The sequence below is a fragment of the Micrasema longulum genome, unplaced genomic scaffold (genome assembly GCF_059751315.1).
Source record: "Micrasema longulum isolate JH-2025_06_02 unplaced genomic scaffold, ASM5975131v1 h1tg000870l, whole genome shotgun sequence".
In the NCBI taxonomy this organism is placed as follows: Eukaryota; Metazoa; Arthropoda; class Insecta; order Trichoptera; family Brachycentridae; genus Micrasema; species Micrasema longulum.
In genome coordinates this window covers 1-19,846 of record NW_028278062.1, presented here as the reverse complement: position 1 = coordinate 19,846, position 19,846 = coordinate 1, and the positions used below count along the sequence as shown (strand labels likewise).

Genomic DNA, 19,846 nt, shown 5'->3' with positions numbered 1-19,846 from the left:
GCAGCTCGCAAACTTACCTGTGCTGCGAATGACAATTTCTTAGGAGAGTGCTTTGATCTCAAAGATTTAGTCTTTTGGCGTTTAGCTCTATCACAAGATTCTTCAAAATTTGTTTGAGGGCGACCCACTTTTTTACTTAGGACAACATAATAGTTATGAAAACCTATTGAAGTATCTAGCCAGTCATTATTACAAACCGAGAATTTGTTTTCTCTTCTGTTGGCCTTTTGCCACCTCTTCTTAAAATCAGACACAAAAAGTGTTTTTTTTTATGAAGTTTTAGTAATTGGTCTTTTGGACATTTAGTACGTGTTTCGACAATTTTTTTCAAGCATGATACTTGATCAGCCAATTTAACGTGGCCAGATTGTTTCATTTGATCAAATAAGGTACGTCTACTTATAAAAATATTAGTTGTACCTGATCCTTAAACAAAAAATTATGATGGAAATTAATGAATAAATGCTTACTTTATACTATGTTTCCACATCCTTGATAAAAGTGACGCTTTATGTGAAAAAGCGCAAACATGCGCAAGATGTTTTTTGTATTTCCTTAAGAACAGTGAATACGTAAACTAATAAGCCAAAAACTATAGACATGATATGAACTGATATCAACTAAAACTTTACACATAAAATCAATAAACTAAAAAAAAGCAAATATATTCCCTAGTAATTTAAAAACCCCTTTAAAATATTTCAATTCAGAATATACGAACGAAGTTTTCAAAAAAACAATAGTCTAACTTATGAGTAATAACGCCATATTAAAAAAATAACAAAATTTGGAAGCACCATAAAGTAATTACAATTAACACAAGGAGACTTTTCGTATTAAAATCGCAGACGGCCCAAGTTTCACCAATGACGGACAAGTTTCGACTGGAACAGGGATAAAAGTTGACTTGCACCGTGACTTTAGACTACTGAGCTGTATGCCAGGTATATTCAACTATCGATTCCAGGAATTATTTGTGAACTAATATTATTTTTCAAAAAAGGGTTTATTCCAACGATTCGTGATTCGGCTTCAGTGTGCGGCGGGTCATTACAGAATTTAAAATATACACCTTTCAAAGGCTTTGATATTTTTTAAGTGTTTTGGGTGAGTGTCCACGTTTCGACACCGTAAAAAACTACATCTTCCACGTCTTCTCAGTACTGAACTTACCTGTATAGTTTTACATACTTAATAAATACAATGCCAGAAAAGCATACATGTTTAGCAGGCGCGTGCGGTGAATATTATCAGTAGGGATGCTGACATAAAAACATGTCTTTACTTTTAGTAGGCATGATAGTACTTTCATAGATATAGGTAAATATCTAATTAAAATCAATATGGCAAAGAATCGCTTTTATAAAGTACGCATGAGGTATTATATTACGAAAATTATGCTGTACAAGTTTTCTATAAGTAGGTACCTAAAACTCTAGATGTTCTTGAATTTTGGCCAAATTTCAATAACACGCTATTGAAATCTTTATGTCATATTTTCTTTGCATTACATGAGTTGCATGCTCTTATGTATACGAGTCTTGTAGAGCAATATGACAACGCTATGAACCTTTATGCGCGTGCGCGGAATTCGATCACTTGTTATAGGAATGGACTCAAAATGAAGAGTAGTATCCAGATTCCAGCGTATCTAACGAATACTGTCAAGGTCAAGGTACCTTGACATTGAGTACGAATAGTTGAAGATTTCGGTAAACTTGAACGACTTCAGAATACATGCATAAGGTACATTTTTGGTCTTAGGAAATTTGACCACATTTCTGACTATCGTAGGCAACCGAAACGGCTCAAAATTAGACAGCTCCCTCTCACTTCTGTTCGATGTACTTCATAGTCCTAACGCTCCATATACCTGCGTGAAAAATTTCAACGCTTATCAGTTCATGGTTTACCTCTTCGTTCTAATTCTCAAGGCACTCTCTTAATACCCATCCACAATTCCTCTTTCTTCTCTAACTCATATAGTGTCCATGCGGCTCCACTGTGGAATCATCTCCCATCCACCATCAAAGATGTTACTACATTACCTCTGTTTACATCACGTCTGAAGAAACATCTCCTTTCTCTTCCTTAATCTCTCCTTCTTTCCTCCTTTTTCCTTTTTCCCATTGAGTAATAGTTTTGATTTAATTATAGGTAATTTATAAACAAATAAGTTTATTTCTATTTTTAAATATCTTAAGCTTTTTAATCTTTTTTTGAACATTGTTTTTCTGTCAATATCTCGCAAATGCCCCCTCGATATTGTGCGAAAAAGAAAACTGCTCGTTGGATTATGCTTACTAAAATCGACGGTTTGCTGTCCCGTTTTCCGCTCCCCAAAACTTAACCGATTTGGTTGTCTTTTTAGAAAGCGTATCATAATGAAATTTTTTGTGTTTTTCTATCATTCGTCGTCGTTCCCTTTCCGCACCTAATGGTGCATAGGGCACTGAATGGGTACACCAATCGCAGCGTATCTTGATCATTCTTGTTACATGAAGGTGAGATGATCAGTCTTACGCTTCAGGTACCAGTCCAGGTACTATGAAATGTTCTAGTGTGAAAACACTTTTTTTTAATATTTTTTATTAATAACAAATAAAAATACATTATTACAACTAAATACATTTTTTTACATTAATCACATACATATATTTACATTAACGTTTCCCATTACGTAAAAGAAATAAACAATTCTTGTGTACATAATGGGGAGTGACGTCTTACAATAGATTATTTTATTTTAATTAATAATATTTTTAGGATAACATGTATAAATTACAAAAAATATATAAACGGTGTTTTTAATCAGTGTTACATAAAGAAGAATTCTAGATCTAATTTTTGACTTCTTTCTTAAATATATTGTATTCCTGACTCTACTTTTTATTATCTTTGTTCATTTCATTAAAGAAAAATATTCCTCTGTAAGTATAATGATGTTGTCTTTTAAATAAATATTTAATATCAACCATGTCGGGAATCAAACCCGAGACCTCTTGCATAGCAGACTAACGCGCTGACCATTACACCACGAGGCCGACATTAAAAAAATAAATTATTAGATCTGTTATTTATTTATTTTATTTTATTTATTTATAATTTACATACAATAATAAATATATATGATTTTTTAAAACATTAAATTTTTTTTTTTTTACAGGACTCACCAAGCCAATTTATATGGCTTGTCGGTAAAGATCCTTTACATGAAAACATATGAAAACACTACATAGTTGTAAAATAATAATAACCACTAACTTAAATATAAGGAGCGAATAAAAAAGTACATATAATTTATGTTTTCAAATAATATTTAGAAAAATGTAAAAAAAAGCAAAAAATAAGTCAATAATATCGCAATCATAAGATAAAAAATAAATACAAAACTGGAGTAAAAACCGGAGTGTGAAAACTTTTTGGTTTTTTTAAAAATTAGTTATCGCATTTTTACAATACGGCTGTTTTGTAACGTTCACCACATCAGGCTGATATTTTTTATGGCAATGTATGTAAACGGCGGCATCCGTGATGTAGTGGTCAAGACGCTTGACTCACGCACGGAAGGTTCCGGGTTCAATTCCCGGTGAGAACACAAAAATTAAAATGTGATTTTTCTCAAGCCTGGGTGCTCTGTGATGTAATTCACCACTGTAATTAGGCCTCCTGGCCTGTTGTGGTGCAAAAAAAAAAATTAAGTGAAAAATCATTAGGGTATTTTTAATTTCTTATTTTTTACATCATCTGTTATATTTAACATAATTTAAATTATTGTCTTAAATGTAAACAATTTTTTTGGTGTATGCGTGAGTGTCCTACACAATAACTCAAAAATTGACAATATTTCTGTACGATCTGTTTGTTTACTGAATAAAATAAACAAAACTACCGCTAGATAACGGCACCGCTTTATCAGGAAACCATAATTTAACGAAGTTTGGTTCTAAATCCTCGAAACACGTTCTCGTATAAAGCTTTCAAGCAATTTAATCAATAGGGTATTTTAACGAATTGGGAATAAAGTTCAAAACCCATTAACTATTTAGAGCGGATTTTTACTATTCTACTAACATAATTACTGTCAATGTTTTAAAAACCGAATTTTAATTTTTAATTTTCGGGTTTAAAAATTTGTACATACAAAACGGGCCGCAGTTGGCATGCCCGCCGAGTGCACTTCTAACAAACATTGTGTCCCATACTAAACTCTGTTCATTATTACAAGAATTTCCAAATAAACAAACCAGCCACGTGTTACCCGATGGAGAATAGCCTATTTTACACATATCATCTTAATCTAAACGGCACGGTAAAATTTTAGTGGACTGAAATTTATTAGATTCGTTAGTACCTATTTATATTTAATAATATTTATATTTTTAGTGTTTTTTGTATTAAACTCCATAGTTAATGACTTTAATAAAAATATCAATAAAAACGCCTCGGTTAATAAATAATTTTTTTTAAATGGGAGCAAAAATGAGTGGTATAACTGTTAACTGTCTTCTGTATGCGGATGATGCCGTGCTTCTTGCTAGCAGCAAAGAAGACCCGCAATTCTTGGTAAAAAAAGTCTACTTTGTATGCAAGAAAAGCGATTTGCTTATGAATGTTTATAAATCGAAAGTGATGAAAATATAACTAAATATGAGATCAGTGTGTACGGAGATATTCTGAATCAGGTAGAAGAATTTGTGTACCTGGGAAGTATGTTTACTATGGACAGAAAGGCCGAGAAAGATATTGAAAGGAGGGTGAGTGCCGGGAACAGGGTGAACGGTCCACTGAAATCTACTTTGGCAAACAAATGTTTATCGCAGGAGGTTAAACTAGCAGTTCACAACGGAGTTCTAGTGCAAACTCTAATGTATGGGAGCGAAGTATGAAATCGAAAAAATGATGAAAGTAGGCTGAATGCTGTCGAAATGCGAACCCTCAGGCGAATGTGTGGTAAAACAATGTATGATAGGTGCACAAATGTCGAGATCCGTGAAGTGTGTAAGGCTGAGACATGCATTATTGACAGAATCAAGAAAGGGGTGCTGCGTTGGTTTGGACACGTAGAGCGAATGGACGAACGGCTAAAAGGATCTACGATGCAAATGTTGATGGATGCAGAAAACAAGGAAGACCGAGCAAAACATGGCACGATCAAGTCCATCAAATACTTGAAGATGGACATGTCAAAAGTAGGAACAATCGGCGTGCGTGCATGAGAAGATGTATGAATTTAGAGGAAGCGAGGTATGTATGCCAAGATATAGTGTTATGTCGTTCTATCCTCTCTGCCTACCCCTACGGTGAAACGGCGTGATGGTTTGTTTGTTTGTATATTAGCGTTCTTATAATTTACCCAAATATTTCTATTTTGGTGACGATTTTCAACGAGTTGTAATTAAATCACTATCAGAACATGTAAATCAAGTTGGGGTAGAGTGGCGTTCGAACCTCGGACCTTTATAATATTTTATAACCATATATTATATGTACATTATTTCCGTTAATCGTGGTCACCCTGCAGTTTGATAACATTTGATAATTATCAGTGACATTTTCCTTTTATACGTGGTGTTTCAGTGTGTTGATTCAGCCTTTAGTCACCCTCGTTGCTTTCAAGTGACCACACATTAGTCACAGCGCAGCGGTGCTCAATTAGCATATTACTACGTATTCTAATTACCGCGAATGAAATAAAGAACACCTATTTAATTAATAGTCCACAGTGATTATCGCGAGTGTCACGTTTCGTAATATTGGATGTACATATGTTAACGTAAGTTCAATTTTTTTTTGCAACAAACCATCACGCGTTTCCCTGTAAGCGCAGGACGCCATATCATTCTGCATTAGCATTCAGATCTCGCTTACTCTGCATTCATACATGTTATAAACGTGCGCCGATTATACCGACTTTCATGTCCATCTTCAAATGTTTCTTGGATTCGGTCACGTCACGTCTTTCTCGGTCTTCTTTGATTTCTGTATTCATCAAAATTCCCATTTCATATCATTTTAGCTGTTCTTTCATTTTTATATTTTAAACTCTTGTATTGCCGTTTTACTTGGTGTGAGATATTGCACTTTTAAAGTTTTTTTTTTTTTTTTTGTAGTTGCAAATTATTTGTACCTTGCTTTTGTTATGTGCAAGGTTTTATCGAATACATTTATCTTTAAATTATATTCCGTTGACTTCAACAATTTTCACCGTAGACTTACAATAATAAAAATAAAACAGAAGCAGAATAAACAAATTAATTCTAGAAATATTACATTAACAAATAATAAAAAATAAAAAATCGTAAAAGTTGGACACAAAAAACAAAAGGAGCTAGATACCACCATTGAATAACTTAGCCTTCTTGATCGTCCCTGTAATGAATCGAACAGTTTCTCTTCGTGTATCATTACAGTTCAAGAGCTCAGCTAGGTTATTAGTCGCAGCAATCCGAGTGTTTATTTTGCATTCAAGCTCCCACCTCAGCCTATCAAACATTGGACAGTATATAAGAAGATGTTCCACAGTCTGCTCAGTGATGCCATCACATGGACAGCAACTATCGTCTCGCAGCCCAAAGCGATGCAGATATTCCCTCATGCATCCATGTCCCCAGAGAGCCTGAGTTAATTCATATGTAGGCGTTTCATGCTTCCAAAATGTTTTGGCCTCGTCTGTGCTTCTCAAAAGTTGCTTGATCCACTTATTGGCAGTTTTTTTTTCATAAATTTTCCTCCACTCATTTAATTTATCTTTTGAAAGGGACCACCTTACATGGCTTATTGGGACTTCATCAAAGTTCGGCCTCACTTTTTTGACTGTAGCAGCCTTGGCTAGCTCATCTGCTCTCTCATTTCCGATTTCTCCAACATGAGCTCTAACCCAGCAGAATCGAACATATATGCCTTGTATGCTGAGAGCATAGTGAAGTTATTGAATGTTGCTTATAATGGCATTCGTGGAGTAAAAGCACTTTTAAAGTTAAAAGCTCTCCTAAATCAACAAATGAAATACAACCGCACGTTGAATATTATAAAATACCCTTTATTCGTCTTCTACTTGCGGTGCCTTGTCAGCCCCCCCACTACAGCGAAAGCATCTCGGTCCTGCGCTACTCCGAGGCCAGGACAACTGCTGGTTGGATGTACTCGCCATAGTGATTCCTTGAAAAAGATGACCAGAGTAGTTTCCCTTTGCCTTCTCTGGTGGATTTTTCTCTCGGAATTACCTTCCTTTAGCTCGTTGGTTCTGGTTTGGAGGCGCCAGAAACTCGCCTTTCATCCTCTCGTTGTCTGCTGTGATCACGCCGCGCCGTTATGAGTGCGATCCTATTGCCCGGGGTTCGCGACGTGGTCGCTAACGAGTAGGACTAGTCAGTAGTGTTGCCGGTGGCATGCAACTGGGCATTCGCAGCATTTAATAGAATCACACCCTCCAGCAAGATTCACTCACTTCGACCAACTGACGGTTTGAACTCCCTAATTGTTTTTATAAAATACGAAATGTTTTTATTTACCGTATATTTCGGACGCTAAGATACATCTGTCCATAAGACGCACCCCAAGTTTTGTTTGAATTTTCGGTCTTATGGTCCAAAAAATACGGTACTTTTTAAACAAATATCATTTTATGCCATTTATGAAGTGAATGAAAATTTGTGGTTACCAATTTGCGAAGGGACTGATTAAAAGGTATTCGCGAAGTTTTGCTTTTGACCTAATAAAGCTCAACCGAAATCAAGTAATGGTTATCACTAGAGCCCGCCCAGGGCACTGCAGATTGAACAAACACCGCGCTAGAATGAACCTTTCCGAAACTTCTAGATGTAGGTTCTGCACTGCAGATGAGGAAACACCTTTACACATTATATGTGAATGTGATGCTTTACATCATAAAAGGAGCCTCAACCTCGAGGGACCTCTTGTTAAACCTGAGGATGTTAAGAGCTCGCCCCCTACCTAATAGCCCGATACTTTACGGATCTTGGCTTGGAAAGCTATATTTAGCAAAATGTAATCTCTCGCCTTCCACACAGTAGCCAGGCTCTTTATAGACCTGGGCGCGGAGGGCGAAAACTATTCACGGGAGCCCGTCACAATAGATCTTCACAGGTCGCGGTGACGTCAGGAGCTTGCATAGCACTGACCCCCACCTCTAAGAATAAGAATAAGTTAATATTAAGAATAGTGAAATTAATACAGGAGTGAGACGTATGCTCAAATTATGGTTAGTGGATAAAAGATTTTTATATTAATAAATCATTTTTAATTTTTAACAAAAAAATATAGGTTATGATTTTCAAATTTAATAGGGAAATATCACATACTACGAATACCGCTAAAAATTTATGAAATGGATTATTTTTAAAATCAATATGGATGCTGGGGAGAAACTTTTTCATATGATTTTTTTTTTTTAAATACGTCTAGAAATACGCGACATGTTTGGCCTTTATAGTTGTGACGTCAAGATTCGTGATAATGTTCTAAACAAGTTTTAATGGTCGCGAACAAATAATCATGAATCGTGACGTATTACGCCAATGGAATGACCGTTCGCGGGAATTCAAAATTACAAATCTAAAAATATTTTTTATGCTATTAATAAGTGACAATTTTCATTTATTACTCAATAGTATGTCATAGACCTGGATTATTTTAAACATGTAAATAAAATTATATTTACTTGTTTTTCTTTTTTTTTGCACCGCAACAGTTACAGTGGCGAATTACATCACAAAACACCCAGGCTTGAGAAAAATCACATTGAATTTTTGTGTTCTCACCGGGAATCGAACCCGGAACCTTCCGCGAGTGAGTCAAGCGTCTTGACCACTACACCATGGAGGCCGCCATTGCAATAATTATTATTTCTATGATATTGATTACTGCGACTGAGCCTAGAGACGATGACGGAAGGTCCTAAGTGGGCTTGTATTACTACTATGGTCCTCGAGTGTTACGAGTGTGGGGTTGTCTTTACCCTGTGGTTTTATTCGAGCTGATTTGTGTATTTAATTATTTTGATCCTCAACTTTTTTAAATTGTGATTTATGCGACATTGTGGAATTTGGAAAGCAAATAGTATTTTGAAGAAAAGCCGTCTGTACTGTCTTTCCTCATTTGCATGACGCCCGAAAAAGGCGCGACCATCGCCGAGAGAATCCTGTACCAGCTGGCGTGAACAATTATTGTGTTGTCCGCATAATGATACTCAAATATTATTTTCTTTATTATATACACGGTTTTTCAGGGCCAGAGAGCGAAACTTCGTAAGAACATTCTTTAAGTAAACTTTTTAAAAAATCCAAATATTTTTTTTCCAAAAAAGGTTTTTTGATTTTTTTTTCCAAAATGGATTAAATCCTTAATTTCTCTGACTAGCATCCCTTCCACAAACCTCTACCCCTACCCTACACCTCCGCTTCCCTTGTCCGCGTCTGGTGCGTATCGCTTCGTTGGTCAAATACGTTTTTAAGCTCTGTAGAAGGGATGCTAGTCCCAAAAATTGACGATTTATTCCATTTTAAACTAGTTGAAAAATACGTATTTTATACAAAATATGAGTTTTAGGAAAAAAAATATTTGGGTTTTTTTTAAGTTCACCATTAGGAATGTTCCTCTGAAGTTTAGCGGTCTGGCTCTGAAACACCGTGTATTTTTCTCTTCTGTACTGAAGACGATAATAAAACTTTGATATGCTCCTGGTCTAAAACGTCATAATTATTTTTAACATTCGATTGAGAGATGCGTCGATAAAATACCTTAAGATTACACCGACATAGCTTTCTCGAAACAAATATGCGTTAGATAAGATAATAATCGAGAATTGTTTTTTACATCTTGAGTCATTGGTTATTCTAGCGGTGTGTCATATTTGTATTTCAAAATATGTCAATTAATGATTTATTTAACATATTTCAATGGAGATGGATTAGTGAATATCGCCTCTTGCAACAAACGTTTAATTGCCGGGGTTGACTTCAGTGCACCGTTCACCTTGTTCCCGGCACCCACCCTCCTTTCAATATCCTTACCAGTCTTTCCTTCCCTAGTCAACATACTTCCCAGGGCCCCGACTACGATGCAAAGTCGACAGAGTTGTCTTCAATTGTCCATAAAGTAAAAATGAATTTTCTGTACTAAAATATAAATATATGTTTGGATAATTTATATAGCGCCATTTTTGTGAAAATCACCTCAAGGACGCTGTACAATAAATAAATATCCCAGCACGTCTTGCAGCTACAGAGCGCACAGACGGTTGGGATTCTAGTTCCTCGTCTCCAATTATAATATATAACTATTGAGATATATAGAAGGTAGATAACAGCACGTCTTGCAGCTACAAAGCGCATGGACAGTAAGAAATCTAGCCCCTATGTACATTTTTTTATCATTTAACAGTGAAGTTTAAAGTTTAAGTGATATTTTAAAAACAAAATAAAAAGCAAATTATAATAATAGAAGTAAGATAACAACAAGTCTTGCAGCTACTGAGCGCATGGACGGTTGAAATTCTAGACCCCATTTACTAAATTTAGATATTTGATAGTTGATAACATTTACAAAATATGATAAATATAATATGATAGCTAACATCACAAAAAGTCTTGTCGCTTTAAAATGCATTGACAAGTGGAATTTCAACAACATAAGAATGATTTTAAAAAGTTAACAACAAAAATAATTTTAAAAAACACAATAATAATACATCGAGCAAAGAACTAGTAAGTATGGCAATTTAATGAACATGTAACAGCACAAAAAGTAAACGATATATGTATATTTGTTACACAAATTACCATAGGGATGGAGGTCGTTTTGGAGAAGGAAATATGGAAGTCATGGCATTTATGCGTTTTGACACACTTAAAATATTGTAATGCATATTTGCATTGAAATTTGAAGTATTTTTGACTGAAACTTGTAATGGAATGTATTTCAAAAACAATTTAAGACGAATTTTCCATTTTTCATTCAGAAATTACTTTATAGACACTATATATATATTTATTTTTTTGTTGCCACTTAAACCAGCCAATGACAGGTCATACGCCCTGTAGATGCGTAGACTTCTATATTACCTTCTCTAAAACGGTCTTCATCTCTATTGTGTTATGTCAATTAAAGATAATTTAACATGTTCAACCGTCGGGTTACCGACGAAGATACTTCGAATTTTCATAAAAATATACACATTTTTGTACATAAATATCGATTTAACTTAATAACGTCTCGTTATGTATCGATGAAGATAGCGTTTGTAATCGCGGCCCAGGGCCCCGATGTAATCGGGAATCATTGTAAAATGGGAAGTTAACATTTACCTTCAATTTTATCTACTAAGCAAAATTAAGTTTTCTGAATGAAAAGCAGAATATGCATACATTTTTTTCTTCTAAATATGTTCAATTATAGGTTACCGACGAAGATACTTTAAATTTTCAAGCAAATGTACTCATTTTCGTACACAAATTACAAATATAGGTTTTTCTTTATAGACAGTCGAAGATATTTCTGTTAACTTCCCATTGCAATCGGGGCCCAGGACCCTGATTGCAATGGGAAGTTAGGAAAGTTATTTTCAATTGTCTTTGAATTAAAATCGAGTAATCTGTGCATAAGTATGCATATTTGTAAGAAAATTTCAAGTATTTTTGTCGGTAATATACATACCACCATACCAATATACATATAATGACCGGACCAATATACATATAATGAGCTAGAAACTAGCTTAAATATTATCTTCTCTTCGAGACCGTCGAAATAAACCCGATCTTCTAGAATTCTCTACCTACTCTTTGATGCGCCTGAACTACTGAGCTCGATAAAATTAAATATCCCAACTAGAAACCTCAGACAAAACTGACTCTTTCATACCGATAACCATAGAACTAACTATGGTTTTCATTCCCCTATGCCCAGAATTCTTAGGTCTGCCAACAAACATACCAGTCTTGATTTCTTGGACAACAAGTTGTCTTGTTTCAAACGATCACTGAATCAAATTAAATTATAAACACCTTTCTCCCACTTCCACTCCCACCAAGTCTATATACCATTGTGTCTTTCTACTTTCCTTTATAATCATTTTATTTGTATAAATATGTCCTTAAAAATACCCATTAGGCGTATATATAAATAAATATGTAGTTATATTTACAAATTTATACAATATATTGGTGTTATTAATTTTAAAAATACTTGGTACACTTCCACTTATTTATTTTGACCAATTAGCGCTTCCACCCTCTAATGGGGATCTTCAGACTGGTGAATATTATACAGTGCAAGAATCATTTATATAAAACTAAATATTATCTTAAGTGTAGGTACATTTTAAAAATAAGTTATTTTTTAGTTTTGACCTGTTAATGGCTGGTTTAAGTGGCCACTTTACACACTGTGTAACATTCAGCATTCTGCCCATATTTGAACATCTATATTCCTTCAATTCTTTCATCTGTTGATGTTTGTGAAGTTAAAGAGCTGAAACCTTTATTTAAGCGGGTGAGATTCATCTAATTGAATTATTTCACCTACATACTAGGCAACGCCTGAAAATGTTATTTTTCCAATTTCTATATTTCTTCATGGACCAGGTGGATTTATCAACAATATTTTGAGTTTGTCCAAATTGTAGACAAGGACTGGATTCAACTCCCTGGGGAGCTGTTTATATTAACATATTACAACAGAGATGAAGATCATTTAAGAGAAGGTAATATTGAAGGCATCTACAGGGCTTATGACCTGTCAATGGCTGGTTTAAGTGGCCATTTTACACATTGTAACATGCACCATTCTGCCCATATTTGAACATCTATATTCCTTCAATTCTTTTATCTGTTGATGTTTGTGAAGTCCTTGTCTTCAAAAATTTGGACAAACTCAAAATATTGTTAATAACTTATATGTAAATATAAGTTATTACATCTTTACTATGGAATTCCATCAAGAATTGTCAATAAATAATTTAAATGAAATAATATATTGGTATCGGAAAATCTCGTCGCTCCTCGCTGAGAGTATTGTTTTCCGCTAATAGTTTGATTGTTTAGTTTCAATATAATGTCAGAAGCCCTAAGAATACATGCATATTCACACGTGTGCATAAAGAGATTCTCTATTTACATACGTATGTTTAAACGTCTGTCAAACGTATTTATTAATGATTTATCGAGTGTACTCACATTACTTTTAAACTATCATCAATCAAATGATTTGATTTTCGTGTACTTGTTTTTATCAGCTAATGTATCGTATATATACATAATAAAATTGATATAATAATTATGAAACATTTAAATACAATTTGATATCGATATTAATTATTGTCATTCGCCTATCTGCCCCGTATTCAGTTTCTGTATCATAATGTCATGCGGCGTTAATTGGCAAAAAAAAACCAAATACTTTCCTATAGTTAAAGTTGGTAGTAGAGTGGTCCTTAAAAACTAACATTCATAAGCTACCCGGGGCACCATCTTATTATTAACATATTGCAACAGAGATGAAGAACATTTTAGATAAGGTAATATAGAAGTCTAGGCATCCACAGGGCTTATGACCTGTCATTGGCTGTTTTTTTTTTTTAATTAAAAATAAATATTTGCGTTCGTATGATTTACCCAAATATTAAATTTTTGAGGGCCATTTTCAACGAGTTGTAAATAACTCTAGAAAATGGGAATCAAGTTGGGGTAGCGTAGGATTTGAACCACGGTTCTTTGGTCCGTGAGTCCGAGACACTAGCCACAGGACCACAACCCGATTTTTAAAGTTAACCCGTTAAAGTGGCGACTTTACACACGGTGTAACATTCACCATTCTGCCCATATTTGAACATCTATATTCCTTCAATTCCTTCATCTGTTGATGTTTGTGAAGTTAATTGGTCGTAAGGAGTCAGAAAAGTTTATGCATGCCACGGATTGGAGATTCTTACTGGATGTCGAAAATAACATATAAAAGTAAGGAATAATTAAAAAAAATATATTTATAGATGGCAACCATGAAGTTTCGCATAAATAAATTGTCCATGTTTTTATGAATGTATGTATGTGTGTGTGTATATATGTGTGTATTTTGAGCGTGTAGCGACTCCTAAAATAATGTTTAAAAAATCCTAAAAATCGAAGTAATTTTTTTTTACAGAGTAGCTCAAAATTATAGGGTGCCCTACAGAAAATTAAAAAAATAAAATACAACTAGATTTAAAGGAGAACGAGGAAGTTCATTGCAACGGGAAATTGGATATATAAATGTTTTCTTACAGGCGGTAAAAATTAAATAAAAAATCTATGAAAAAATAATAAAAATGAACTACTTTAAAAATGTCACGGGTTTATGCGTACACGTGTTAATGATTACCAATTAATTATAACGTTGTAACATATTTCGATTTCGATTTAGCGTGTTTTGACGAGTATTGGGTACTATTTTTAAATATCAGGAAAACCCACCGACTTATGACATCACGGGTGGTGTAAATTCAAAATTACTAATCTTTAAAAATCGTATCGATGATAATAAAGTACATAAAAAATTTAATTTGACTTAGTTTGATAATCTATATTAACAAATAAATAATATTTTTAAAATTTCTGAAATTCCCCATTGTTTTGTTTTCAACTTTTTAATACTGAACACTGTACTAATTTTTTATTTAATAATTGTTTTTATTGGTATCTTAATATTTAAATAATACTTTTCATGCCTTTCAAGGTACCTAAATGTGCCCATATTATATTTTTTAGCCTGCTGTTTTCAGACATTTTTTACGAAACCAAATTTTAAGACAGTAACATCACACCACATTACTTTGAAAGCAAAATCATAGATGGCACTAATAAATACTTTCCATTACTAGGAAAATTACGATAGTTCCTTCACAAGATGTCAGGATACGGGAAGGACCTTATTTGTTATATCCTTTCCGTTTATAATTTGATATTTAATAATAACAATCAATATTACCTATTTTTAGTTATTTATTAAAGTAAATTTGGCCTAACTGGGTCAATGTTCAACATCCCTTATCAAGGTAATGCTTTAAATTGCTTTTAAATTGTATATTTTTTGTATTTGATACAAAATTTATTAGTCAAATAGTAATTTGTTACCAATTTAGATGAGACGGTTTCAAATTGTTATGGTCTGATAGTGCGCATGTCATATTTGAATATATTTTTATAACATTTTTAGTTTTTATGACGTACTTATGTTAGTCAAATTTAAGGGGTGTGTTTGTGACGAATAAAACGTCATGCGCAGAATGTGATGAATTTCTGTTAAATCCTGCACACTTTCGCGCACAAATACTACCGTCAGAAATAAGTGATGACAAATATGTTTACATTTGTTGCGATGGAGAGGGAAACTATTTTTGAGAAGAGAATATGGAAGTCTAGGCATTTACACGCCTTATGACCTGTCATTGGCCACAGGTTCACATACTTCCATATTACCTTCTTTAAAATGTTTCCCCCCTTTGTTGTAACAAATTCAGATCTTAATAGCTCCCTAGGGAGGAAATCCAGCCTGTCTACCAACATTTGGACATACTCAAAATGTTGTTGACAAATATGTTTTTTCAACAAAGGTAAACAGGGTTTATACAAGTCTGGGCATTTACAGCACTTATGACCTCAATTGACCTGTTTTTACTACCCAAACTTTCAAACATAGGCAGAACTATGAACGTTACACGATGTGTAAAGCGATAACGACATGTCATAAGTGCTGTAAATGCCTAAATGTTAACTTCCCATTGTAATACGGACCCAGCTTTATAGCTGTCGACAGCACGCAAATTACAAAAATTATATGGACTTTAAAAATATTTTTTTTTAAATGAGAAAGAAACCCAATAATATGAACAAATTAAAAGGAAAGATTTTTTTAATGCATTTTTTTATATTTTTTTAAATTGAGTAAATTTTGAACTTCTCGGACTAGCAACCCTTCCACAAATTTCTAGATCTCCCCTAAAAAAAAACGTATCTGACTAAATAAGCGATACGCACTGGACGCGGGCAAAGTAAGCGGCTGGGTTTGGGGTTCGTGGAAAGAATTCTAGTCCAAGAAATAAAAAATTTGCTCCATTTTCAAATTAAAAAAAAAAGATTTTTGAAAGAGTGTTTTTATTTATATTCATTTAAATTTTCTGACGCAATTTATTGGTTTATTGCCAAATCGTGATTTCTTACAATCTACCAATAAAATACAAGTGTTATTTAGGTATATCGTTTAAGTTTCAAAGCGTTTTCAATAGAAAATAAAATTTAACAAACTAGAGATACGCAAAAATAAAAATAACAATATTTCTATATAAATTTCCTGAAATCAATACTAGTACTCAATGGAAAAACGAATGAAGACGAAAAGAGGGTTAAGGAAGATAAATTAGATATTTCTTTAGACGTTATTTAAATAGAGGTACGGTAGAGACATCTTTCATATTGGATGGGAGATGATTCCACAGTCGAGCCGTCCACGCATGGACATTTTATGAGTTATAGAAGAAAGAGGAATTGTGGATGGGAACAAAAAGTTTTCTTTAGAATTAGAATGAAGAGGTAAACCATTAACTGATAAGCCAAACTATTATAATTTATACAAAATATTAAAATATTTAATACTATATTCTTAGTTTTTTACTGATTTAATTGTTTAAGATCCCCATGACTTTTTAGTTTGTTTTTACTATGTACTTTTTTAATTACATATTTTACTTTATTTTTTAATATGTTTTTTTTCGCTTTCTTCTCGGTATTTTGCTATGTTTTTTTAAATATGCTTTTTGCTATGCACATACATTTGTTTTTTTACTATGACTTTAAATATGTTACTTACTATGTATTCTGTTTTTATTTCGCATTTTACTGAGTTTTAAAATATTTCTAAATACATATTTATATATTTTTAATGTTTTTTTACCATGTTTTCACTACATTTATCACTTTGTTTTTACTATGTTTTTGCTTCGTTTTTTTACTAGATTTTTACTACATTTTTTACCATGTTTTTAATCCATTTTTTACTTTGTTTTTCATTTTGTCCTCTATCTTTATAACTGTTTCTATATATCGATTACTGTTTTTTATATTTTTTTTACTGTCTTCGAACAGGGTAAATAACCCTACTTAGGCAGTTAAAGCAACTTTGTATAAATTATAATTTTGGGTATGTAATATAATATGATAATAAATAAATAAATAAATAAAAGTAAGCCATGAAGAATATGCCTCTGTAGTTTCGCTGTCTGGCCCTAAAACTCCGTCTATACAAAAGATTATAAAACTCTATCCTCTTGAAAACGCTTAAAGAGTCTAAAGATATTAATGTTTCTGCGCTGTATTTTCAATGTTACTTATTGTTTCAGAGTCTTGACTGTAAAACGAGTGACAACATAGTGTGATGACATTGAAGGCAATTTGAAGACACCATCCAGGAGTATCGTCCCCAGAACACAAAATGGCTAGGGGAGAATCCAAGGCCCCTCAAGGGGATTTCGGTGAGTAGATAGCTAGTGATTCAATCATTATGAAAATAAAACTTTGTAATAGATGTTACAAAATTGTTATTATTTTACCAGAACACTTCTACAGTTTCGGGAGAGCACTCCTCCCATCGACGGGTGATATAAAACGGCATAATAAGATTAGATAAAATAACATAGGGTGGATTGACTTTTATCGTAAAAAATATTTTATTTATTAATTGGTAGGTAGCACGAATCAGTACACAGTACTATACGGCCGACGAATATCCACTTGATTAACCTAAGGAAATATTTTACCCCGGGTAAAAACTAAAGAAATAAAACGAAAATAGAAAACAATAATTATAACAATATAATCACTAGATCCTCAAAACAAAGTAAACTTAAACAAATACAAACTAATACCACTTTCGGACAAAGAGGTTTTGAGTATTATGCTATCAAAATCTATAACTTACTTCCACTGTCTATTAAAACCATTAGAAATGAGAAAATGTTCAAAAAGGCTATAAAAAAATGGATAGTGGAACTAGGTAGAAGTAAAATGGATTGTCTCATTCGCCCAAACCGATATTGAATCAACTGCCCCACAAATGTACAGTTTATGTTATGTTTTTGTTCTTTTATTGTGCGTCTTATAACATAAATAATACAGGTGTACATAAATTGAATATAAGTAGTGTTTGAGACGTCTTCTTTGTTTATTCTCACATGTAAAAAAAAAGAGTAATTATATTGTCAAGTGTCCTCGGCACGGGTAACCCCAGTGAGGTCACATTATTTTTATCATTAATCTTTGTTTATTGGAAAAAAAAATGAATCGACTAATTGAAATTGAACATGTTAAATACTTAGGACTAACAATAGACAGACGATTGACGTGGGCAATTCATATCAATAATTTTATTAGTAAAGTGGCGACATTATCGAGTCTTTAAAAAAATCAAAAACTTTGTCCAAAAACTAAAAAAAAATCTAATGTATGATGTGTAAATACTGCTAATGTGTGAGCCCATGTAAAAACTAAAATATATTAAATGCAACTACTATGGGGAACAGGAAATCAAAGCCGCGCCCCCCTCGCTTCTCCCCTGCAGAAGTAAGCAACCATTTGTTCTTTTTAATATTTTATTTTTACAAATTTTCTTCGTTCTAAATATTTTTTTAATATGCCAATATGTCATCTTGCCCATACTGATCATCGTGGTTTCGGATGTGACAGGGTTTAAAGAACACCCTGTATAGTACCATTGTGTCTTTCTATTTTCTTTTATAATAATTTTCTATGTTTACATATTCGTATGTCCTTAAAAATGCCCCTTGGGCGTATATATAAATAAAAAATTACATTAAATCAGGTTGTGGGGTCTTGTGGCTAGTGTCTCGGACTCGCGGACTAAAGGTCCGTGGTTCGAATCGCATTCTACCCCAACTCGATTCCATTTTCTAATAGTGAGTTATTTACAACGTCGTGGCGACATTATCGAGTCTTTAAAAAAATCAAAAACTTTGTCCAAAAACTAAAAAAAAATCTAATGTATGATGTGTAAATACTGCTAATGTGTGAGCCCATGTAAAAACTAAAATATATTAAATGCAATTACTATGGGGAACAGGAAATCAAAGCCGCGCCCCCCTCGCTTCTCCCCTGCAGAAGTAAGCAACCATTTGTTCTTTTTAATATTTTATTTTTACAAATTTTCTTTGTTCTAAATATTTTTTTAAATATGCCAATATGTCTTCTTGCCCATACTGATCATCGTGGTTTCGGATGTGACAGAGTTTAAAGAACACCCTGTATAGTACCATTGTGTCTTTCTATTTTCTTTTATAATAATTTTCTATGTTTACATATTCGTATGTCCTTAAAAATGCCCCTTGGGCGTATATATAAATAAAAAATAAATAAAAAAAAAAAAAAATACATTAAATCAGGTTGTGGGGTCTTGTGGCTAGTGTCTCGGACTCGCGGACCAAAGGTCCGTGGTTCGAATCGCATTCTACCCCAACTCGATTCCATTTTCTAATAGTGAGTTATTTACAACTCGTTGAAAATGGCCCTCAAAATTAAATATTTGGGTAAATCATAAGAACGCAAATATTTATTTTTCTTAAAAAAAAACATTAAAAAAAAAAATAATAATAAAAAACATGTATCCACCCACCTTAATTTTACCGGGCCGGGTGGATTGGCACAATACGAATACATGTGAAATGGGCCGTTATCTGCTATCTATTTGGTGAATAATCTATTCATTCGTTTAACAAGTTTCCATTAGTGAAGATAATAATATTATGGTCTTGTTTGAACACTCGACGAAGCAAAGTAATTAGATA

General features: G+C 33.3%; 2 long non-coding RNA genes across 2 annotated transcripts in view; one reads left to right on the top strand and one right to left on the bottom strand.

Moving 5' to 3' along the window:
- The window catches only part of LOC148278499 (uncharacterized), a 54,352-nt gene extending 35,893 nt beyond the window's left edge, over positions 1-18,459 (top strand). The window contains exon 2 of the long non-coding RNA XR_015823174.1: positions 17,390-18,459. This is a non-coding gene — a long non-coding RNA (uncharacterized LOC148278499). The remainder of the gene's footprint in view (positions 1-17,389) is intronic.
- The window catches only part of LOC148278498 (uncharacterized), an 81,262-nt gene extending 61,417 nt beyond the window's left edge, over positions 1-19,845 (bottom strand). Inside the window, exon 1 of the long non-coding RNA XR_015823175.1 lies at positions 19,675-19,845. This is a non-coding gene — a long non-coding RNA (uncharacterized LOC148278498). The remainder of the gene's footprint in view (positions 1-19,674) is intronic.
- Between the last annotated feature and the right edge of the window lies 1 nt (position 19,846).